This window comes from Mercenaria mercenaria, chromosome 6 (assembly GCF_021730395.1).
Source record: "Mercenaria mercenaria strain notata chromosome 6, MADL_Memer_1, whole genome shotgun sequence".
Classification (NCBI taxonomy): domain Eukaryota; kingdom Metazoa; phylum Mollusca; class Bivalvia; order Venerida; family Veneridae; genus Mercenaria; species Mercenaria mercenaria.
The window spans coordinates 85,911,383-85,920,221 of NC_069366.1; positions in this window are offsets into that span (position 1 = coordinate 85,911,383).

Sequence of the window (8,839 nt, forward strand, 5' to 3'; positions counted from 1 at the left end):
TTTACTGTTTCAGACCAAATAACCAGTCACTGGACAAAAATTAATTCCTATTAAGCCATTTAATGTTGGAGCTAGTGGCAAATACTGAATAGTTTTTTTCTGACAGCTCTGTGAGAATATGGTCAGCTTACTGCGTGTCCTCCTACTTCAAGAAAACTAGGTCATAAGATAAAATAATTGAAATGATTTGTTAACTGTAGAAGCCATATTTTCTACCTCTTCTGTATGAAACATGGTCAGAATGTTTGATGAAATCTGTCATATTTGAAATTGGGCCATCTTTGATCAAAATCTAGGTCAGATCAGAAAAAAAACTTTTTAACACTGCAAAGGTCATATTTTCTACCACTTCTGTATGAAACTTAGAATTTTTATCTTTATGAAATCTAGGTCAAATCATAGAAGAACTTTTCAACACTAAGTACAATATTTCCACCTGATCTTTATGAAACCTTGTCAGAATGTTTATAATTATTAAATCTATCTAAACTTGGTCATCTAGGATCAAAAACTAGGTCAAATCAGAAAAACCCTGTTAAAGCTATATACTTCGTATTTTCTACTTGACCTATATAAGATTTTGTCAGAATGATTGAAGCTGTGTCTGCTGTGATAAAAGGTTTCTTCTTAGACCAAAAACTAGGTCACTAGATCAATTAATACTAAAACCTTGTTAACACTGTAGAGATCATAACTATTTTCTACCTGATATTTACAAAAGCTGGTCAGAATGTTTGTCCTTATGAAATCTGGGCCCAGTTTGTAAATGAGCACTCGAACTAAGTCACCAGTTCAAATTAAAGAAAAACATTGATAACGCTCCAGAGGCCATAATTTCTACTTGATTTATATTAAACCATGTAATAAGTTCGAAACTGGATCGTCTGAAATCAGAAACCTTAAAAAAAAATTCTACCTGATCAGATATAAAACCAGGTCAGCATGTTTTTCTTTATAAAGGCTAGGTCATGTTCCGAAGTTGGTAAACTGGGTTAAAAAATTAGGTCACTAGGTCAAATCATAGAACGTCTTTTTAATACTCTATAGACCATATTTTGAAACCGGGTTTGAATGTTTTCCGTGCACGTTCGAAACTAGGTCATCATGACATATATTCAACGTCAAACAGTCAAGATCAGGTGATCGACTCTTGACCACCATGGCCTTCTTGTTATTTTCATTGCTTGAAGGAGAACTCCAAAAGTACTGGAAAGGTTTCAATGAAACTTGGAATATTTCTGATACACAAGAAGAGACAATGCTGCACACAAGAACCATACATCTGTTTTAGAAGATTTTTAATTATCTCCCTTTTTGAACTTTACATAGGCAGCAGAGATTGTTGTCTTTCCATATTTCACCTTGTGAAAAAATCGTCTGTTTGATCAAGGACGTAATTATTCGTTGAAAAATTTCGCTTCCGAAAATGTAGTAAATTGTTTAATTTGATCTTTACATGTTTTTCTTTTCAAATCAAATCGATGATCACTGACCAGTTAAGGTTTCGATGGAGGCCTTGAGAAACAAAAATCAAACAACACCAAATCATAGAAAGAAAGAGTTGTTTGACATGAAAATTGAACAGCATGTAAAACATGTATATTACTTTACGAAACAAGTGTCAGTATACTGATATAAACATTGAATTCCGGAAAAGGGCTGCCTAAAGGGGCTCCACTTCCGGACAGTTAAACGCCTTTAAAAACTCACCATTTTCAAAGAACTGTTACACATGTTTGTTTTGATGCATTTGCAATAGCGTGCGAGTGGTGAATTTTCACGTAACAAGGTGGAACATAGTTTTCAGCAATTGTTTATCTTTTTTTCTTTACAAATGGCATTCATTTTCAAAGGGAGACAACTTTTTCTCAAAGATTACTTAAAATAATCGGAAAAAGTTGTTTCCCTTTGAAAATGAATGCCATTTGTACTTAAAATAATTGGGAACAGTTGTCTCCCTTTGAAAATGAATGCCATTTGTAAAGAAATAAAGATAAACAATTGCTGAAAACTGTGTTCCACCTTGTTATGCGAAATTTCACCACTCGCACGCTATTGCAAATGCATCAAAACGAACATGTGTAACAGTTCTTTGAAAATGGTGAGTTTTTAAAGGCGTTTAACTGTCCGGAAGTGGAGCCCCTTTAGGCAGCCCTTTTCCGGAATTCAATGTTTATATCAGTATACTGACACTTGTTTCGTAAAGTAATATACATGTTTTACATGCTGTTCAATTTTCATGTCAAACAACTCTTTCTTTCTATGATTTGGTGTTGTTTGATTTTTGTTTCTCAAGGCCTCCATCGAAACCTTAAGTGTCTGCTCAAACACGTCTGTAGTAAGTATACATGCTTTTTACATGCCTAGAGGTAAAAAGTGCAAAGTTGACAGAATACGAAGTTGACTAGAGCACCGAATTTTCAGCAAAACTAGAAAATAGTACAAGTTTTAAAAAATGAAAATGATCCACAATGTCACAAGTAACAATAATGTTATTTTAGCATAATCGAAACTTTCAGTTCTACAAAAGGTTTAATCGTTGAAACGATAAAAACGAGCCACCATGTCATATGTTTTAGCACTTTTCAAAGCGGCCGCTATAATAACAAAATCGATGTATATGGCATAAGTTGGCTTGTCAACTACGTGAGTAATAGCTGCTCATTTTTTTTTTATTTTTTTTTACTTTAAAAGGTAAAACAAAACAAGTAAAAGGTATTATGGTTATGGGAACACTGAACTTGCTTGAGATAAGTAAAAAAATAAAAGAAAAGCATAAACTATTACATGCTAAATATGTAATTACTGATTTAGTAGGATATTAATTTTTCAACATGTTCTTTTCTACCAAGTTTGGCGTAGAATGTATATATGATACAAAAAAAAAAATAAAGTTGGTGAAAATAAAAGTTTGATATTGGTAAAAATGCAAGAAGAATGTAAATTTTCTGCTTTGTTTCAAAAACGTTGCAACAGATAATACTTTCTGCACAATATATTTGGTTATTTATACGAATATCTTGCAAAACTCTTTATGTCAGTAACTTTGTACAACTAGTCACTTTCAGAGAACTCACTTTTTATGGATTTTTGTGGGAAATTATTTTTTGCCTAAATTATCAGTACAATCTTCAGTAAAGACCAAACCAAAAATGACCCTTTAAACCTGTTAAACATCTTAATAATGTGTGTTACTGACTATGAACATTGTCTTCACCCCTCTGTCAAAAGGTCAAGTCAGAATTGACCCCCTTCGCAAGATATTATAATTATACTATATAATAACCATAAGCCTTCAAGCTTCAGGATTCCTGATATGAAAGTGACTAGTGTAGATTTTAATATTATCCTTGCTATCCGTGGCTGAAAGACGGTATTTTTCATCCGAAGTAGTATGTAAAGCGTCGTCGGGAACTACAGGGACCACTCCCAATTGTGATGTACAGAACGACCTTATGTTAACACTTGTCCAGACCAACAAAGAGCGGGTACTCCTCTGCAGTAAACTTCGGATCAACATATTGAAATCAATCATATTATCTATAATATGACGCCAGACGAACATAAACATCTGCTGGATGATGAACGTAGGTTCGATAAGCTCTGGGAGCAGAGGATAGTACGTACCAGAAATTAATTTGCCTACTTTCATTTCAGTATCTACTAAGTATGTCAAATATATACATCAGCATCCCAAGTCAATGTGAAGTGGACAGCAACAAAAAGGCACAAAGAGTTTTGGTTTCTGCTTCACAAGCAACCAAGTTTTGATGTTCAAATGCAAACCTATCCCAGGGAAAGGCTATAACGAGTGTCCGCACCGACACACTGAAAAAGAGTTACGGCAGCAAGAAGGAAAGGTCATGGGAACAAATGTGACATTTCTGAACTTTTAAAGACACAAACCAATTTGTAAACAGATTTCCAATTTGTAAATACTATGTGAAACACTATTATAGACAGCGTTCTCAATATGTTGGACAGACTTATCTGCATGGATGATATCAGACAGAACCGCCCAAGGTATATTCCTGTGAAGTTTGGTTGAAATTGGCTGAGAGGTTGAGGATATTTTCTTTACAGAAACTGTAAACGACGGATGGATGACAGACATTCAAATCACCTTGAGCTCAGACAAACATTATAACAGTGCGTTAAACTGTTGACGAATTCGCATAACTAAAAACTGATTCAGAAATTACCGAGTCTACCAGAGACTGCATTCATTAATGGTAGGTGAAATCATGAAAAATGGATTTTTTTTTTTATTTTTACACAGAACTGTTGAGTTCAGAATGGATTTTTCGGTCATATATTATCGAAGCAAAAAACGATTACATTTGGGATGTTCCTTTTCAGGAAGTTAAGAGTTTGACTTGATTTTGAGGTAACCTGATTTAAGGTCTGAGGAGATAGTGACGCCAAAACATTTTGCATCGGGTTTGGCCGTAGAGTAAGTATATGGATTTGAATGTTTTTATTTTTGACCTTGTAATGTTTATTACTGTACATTTTGAGGGGTTAACTACATGTCCCATATGCTCTCCCAAACCTGTAACCTATCCAGATCTAGTTGAAGAATACTTTCATGATAAAAGTTTTTGACGAGGAGGTGATGTAAACAGCACTGTCGTCGGCAAATAACCGGACCTGTGAAATTATATTTTTAATTATTACAGAAAGAGAAGAGGGCCTAGGGCAGAACCTTGGGGTACTCCGGATATTACTGGAACCTCATATGATATTTCCCCATCTACTTAGACTGACAGGCGCCGACCTATCAAGAAGGATTTGACCCATTGTGCACAAAGTGTTACCCTGGACGCCATGTAGATGAAGTTTAAAATTCAAATTTAAAAAAAAAGTCCAACAGTACTAAGTATGTCTAGTGATTTTTGATAGGTCCTCAACTAATTCTAGGAGCTGTGCTTCGCGTGACCTTTTTCCCTAAAACCGTGCGGTAAATCATAAATACAAAAACATTGTTGCTCTGGAAATGCCTTGTGATATTGGATGCAACAATGTGCTCTAGTAATTTACAAAGAACACACTTTAAAGAACTTTATCCCCCTTTTTAAAGGGTGATGTTTGCTTTGGACCAATCGGCTGGCATAGTACCAGCGTCAAGTGATTTTTGAAATAACTTGGTACCTAGTGGAGCAAGTTAGACGCACAAATTTTATGGACAACTGGTTTTAAATCATCGGGACCACAACCTTTGTCGGTTTTTAGACTGTTTGACAGTAGTTTTTGGAAGGAAGGAAATGTCAGGTGTAAGATTATTCCGCAGGACTAACGTCCTAAAGGAGTATTTGTAGTAGTCAAATTATACTTTACGAAACTGAAATATATCCCAGCCCATGTATATCACCATCACCTCACCCCTACCAGGAACCTAAACTATCTAATTCCACATTCAAAGTACACGGTAACTGATGGTGTGCATGTTTTGTCAACCACCTATTTGAACAGGATGATGCATCGACAGTATTCACAAAAGTTGACACCTTCCTCTTTCTAAAGCTCTAAAATACCTATCGTAAATACTAAGAGTAAAGTATTTTTGATAATGCTTTGAAGACCACATTTCATATTGATATGACAGATGAAATATATAGAGGATATTACATGTGTGTCTTTTCATATTGAATTTATTAAACGAGTTGAATGAAATAACAGAATGCGAGATTGATGTTAATAAAATGTTTTGGACATGTTCAAAACAAACGCCAAGGTTCGGCGATCCGTTCTGGAACGCGTTGAGAACGCGGTGGGATCGCGAAGGTCGTTAGATAAGCGTCGTAACATCTCCATGAACGTAATTATAAGCGCAGTACACGCGTGGCAAAGGCGCTGCATAAACGGTAACATTTGCAACGGCGACTTCATAGCGTCCTCACTACGACTCTCAGGTTTCTAACACGACCCAACTACAGGTTCGGAGTCCTTATCAGGGCGATCTTACTATGATTTCACCACTGTTATGCGATTGTACACGTCCTCATGGCCCTGTGCGCATATTGCGTTCCCACTGCATTTATGGAGTTCTTTAATACGAATATGCCGAGGTAAACCAAGCTTGCACTACGCTCCTATGGCGACCATGCTTTTCATATGCGACCTGCTATAAAGACTGCTGTTCCAAAGTTCATACATCAGTGTGTCTGTTGTCTTCAACGGGTGTATGTCACGTTCATCATTATGGCGGAAGATTGGATTATTGTGCAGCAGCAGAGGGACTGAAGGACTGACGGACGACGGACGTGATTCCTGTATAGCCCCCACTTTACTCCGTAAAGCGGTGGTATAACAATTATACAGAGAATTTTATGCTTGTGTAATATTATTTGATATATATTTTATTTACACTAACTAGTGTTCGTGGTTGGACTTCGTGGATATGGCCCATAAGGAAGTCGAACTTCTCCAAAATCCAATGGTCGCGGTCGGTCCGTTCTCCGGCTCTCACACCGGACTTCTTTTTCAATAGTCGGCCATACCTGGTCCTGATAGACCGATACCACGCCATGAGGTTCAAAACATCTTTTCCCAGCAGCTTAGTTTGCTCAGCCCGTAAGCTGTCTTTCTTCCCTTGTCTTTGTACGAAGCCAGCTTTTTGTTATACTTTTCATGCTCCCTCAACCATTCAACCGTGGCTTCTTCCTCTTTAATAACAGTCGGTCAGGATCCTAAACTTCTTGTTTTTCTGTCGTCTGAGTGGGACTATCAAGCTGACTAGTCACAGACTGGGTGTCAAACTGCATCATCATCATTCCTGGACGTCGTGGTAATGAGGCTGGAGATGGCGGGATTGATTCTGTCCGAGATGCCGATATGTGTCGGCAACGGCCACGGCCACGGATAGCTTTTTTCTTTGGCATCGTCTTTCTCAGAAATGAAATTTTCTGTGTGTGTATGTAAGCTTATTTATAGTCGCCACCGGTAACTTATATGGGCGACTCCTCCAGAAGAGTGTAAGTATCCTACTGTTAGTAGGAGTATAGTGCATGATACGGAAGACGCTCCAATTCCAGAAGCTTCCCTGGTTCTTTATCGTGCCAGGTGTAAAGCACCCATACACGGGACTCTTATCCCAATGTTCGTTATGTTTAGTTGGAGGAGCGGGGGCTCGAACTCACGACCCCTGGTTTCGTAATCAAACAGTGTAACCACTGGACCACTGCGTCCGCTTAATTTCCACAATCTGACCGCCTTTTATAGTGTCGCCTTTATAGGGTCACCGTACGTCGTGATACACGTAGAAGACGCCTGGTAAGAACCCCATAAGCAGTGTCGTAGCCAGACACAAATTTTAACCGAGGCAATCTAAGTGGGTCCGGGGGCATGCCCCCATCCCGGATTTTTTCCCCAGGACGTCTCTGGTGCGTTCTGGAGCACTCTTAGACGGTGTTATATCAAGTAAAAATGGTCCTTTTAATAAATTAGCCCTATTTATCACAGTTAGATCAACTTCCATATTTTAAGAAAAAAATATATGATAACAAGGATATTTTGGGATTTATCCTAGTCTAATATGGTCGGACACAATCATTTTTGTAACTGAAAGGTAGTTGCAGTTCCAGCTGAATACCATCCACTTCTGTCAACAAGATATACAGACTGTGTAAAGTTTTTGACACCACTGCAGACTCGACTTAAATAAACATTCATTCTTCCCACGAACTGCGGTCCAGTGGACCAATCTACCAATAAACATCACAACAGCGGACAGCCTTAACAATTTCAAAACAGCTGTCTACACCCATGTCACAATGTAAATAAATATCACCAGTATAGTATAAATACATGTTAAATTTAAATTTAAACCAATGAGCGGTGGACTGCCATTCCATTAGTACTCACAAAATTCACTCTTGGAACACCTGACGCCACTTATGGAGTGAAGTAAGTCCGCGTTTTAAATGGAGCACAATTCACAAACCACAAACCCGTATCTTGTCGATGATGTCTACTCAGTGGATTTGCAGAGGAGTACAAGTAGAAGAAAACTATCGGTAAAGACATAAAACAACATGCTAATTATCAGTTTACCAGTAGTTTATTCGTTTATAGCCCGAGAGGGGGTTGGTACGGGAAGGGGGCTCAGTCTGTGTTAGGTGGGGGTGGAGGGTCAGTGGGTCTCCCCATAGAAAGTTTTGAAATACAGGTATGAAATGGTGGCCTCAGTTTCTTTTTATTTTTAGGAACTTCCTTTTAGGGAATCAGGGGGCTCTATTCTTGGGAGATTTTGAAATACAGATACGAAATGATGGCCTATAGTGCATTTATTGGTCTAAAGTTTGAGGTACTGTAGGGTGAAACCCCTCATTTTAGGGGGTCAGGGGGCTCCCCCCACCCCTGGAAAATTTTGAAATACAAATATGAAATGGTGGCCTCTGACTAGCGCATTTTTGGTCTAAATTTGAAGGTATGGGAGGGGTATCCACCCTTTTTAAGTGGGTTCAGTGGGCTCCCTTCTTGGAAAAAATTGAAATATAGGTATGAAATGGTGGCCTCTGGTGCATTTTGTGGTCTTAATTTTAAGGTATGGGAGGGGTTTCCCCATCCCCGCCCATTCTCTTAGTGGGGCCAGGGTGCTCTCTTCCTTCCTGGACAATTTTGAAATACAAATACGAAATGGTGGCTTATGGTGCATTGTTTCGGGGCCAGGGGGCTCTTCCCCTGGAAAATTTTGAAATATTGGTATGAAATAATATTTTTGGAGTTTTACGTTGATAATAATAATCAATAATTGGGTACAACTTTGATGAGTTTAGGTCATTTCTCAGCCAACTTGTGTGTGGTATGTGTGTGTGCGGGGGTTGGGGGGGGGGTGCGG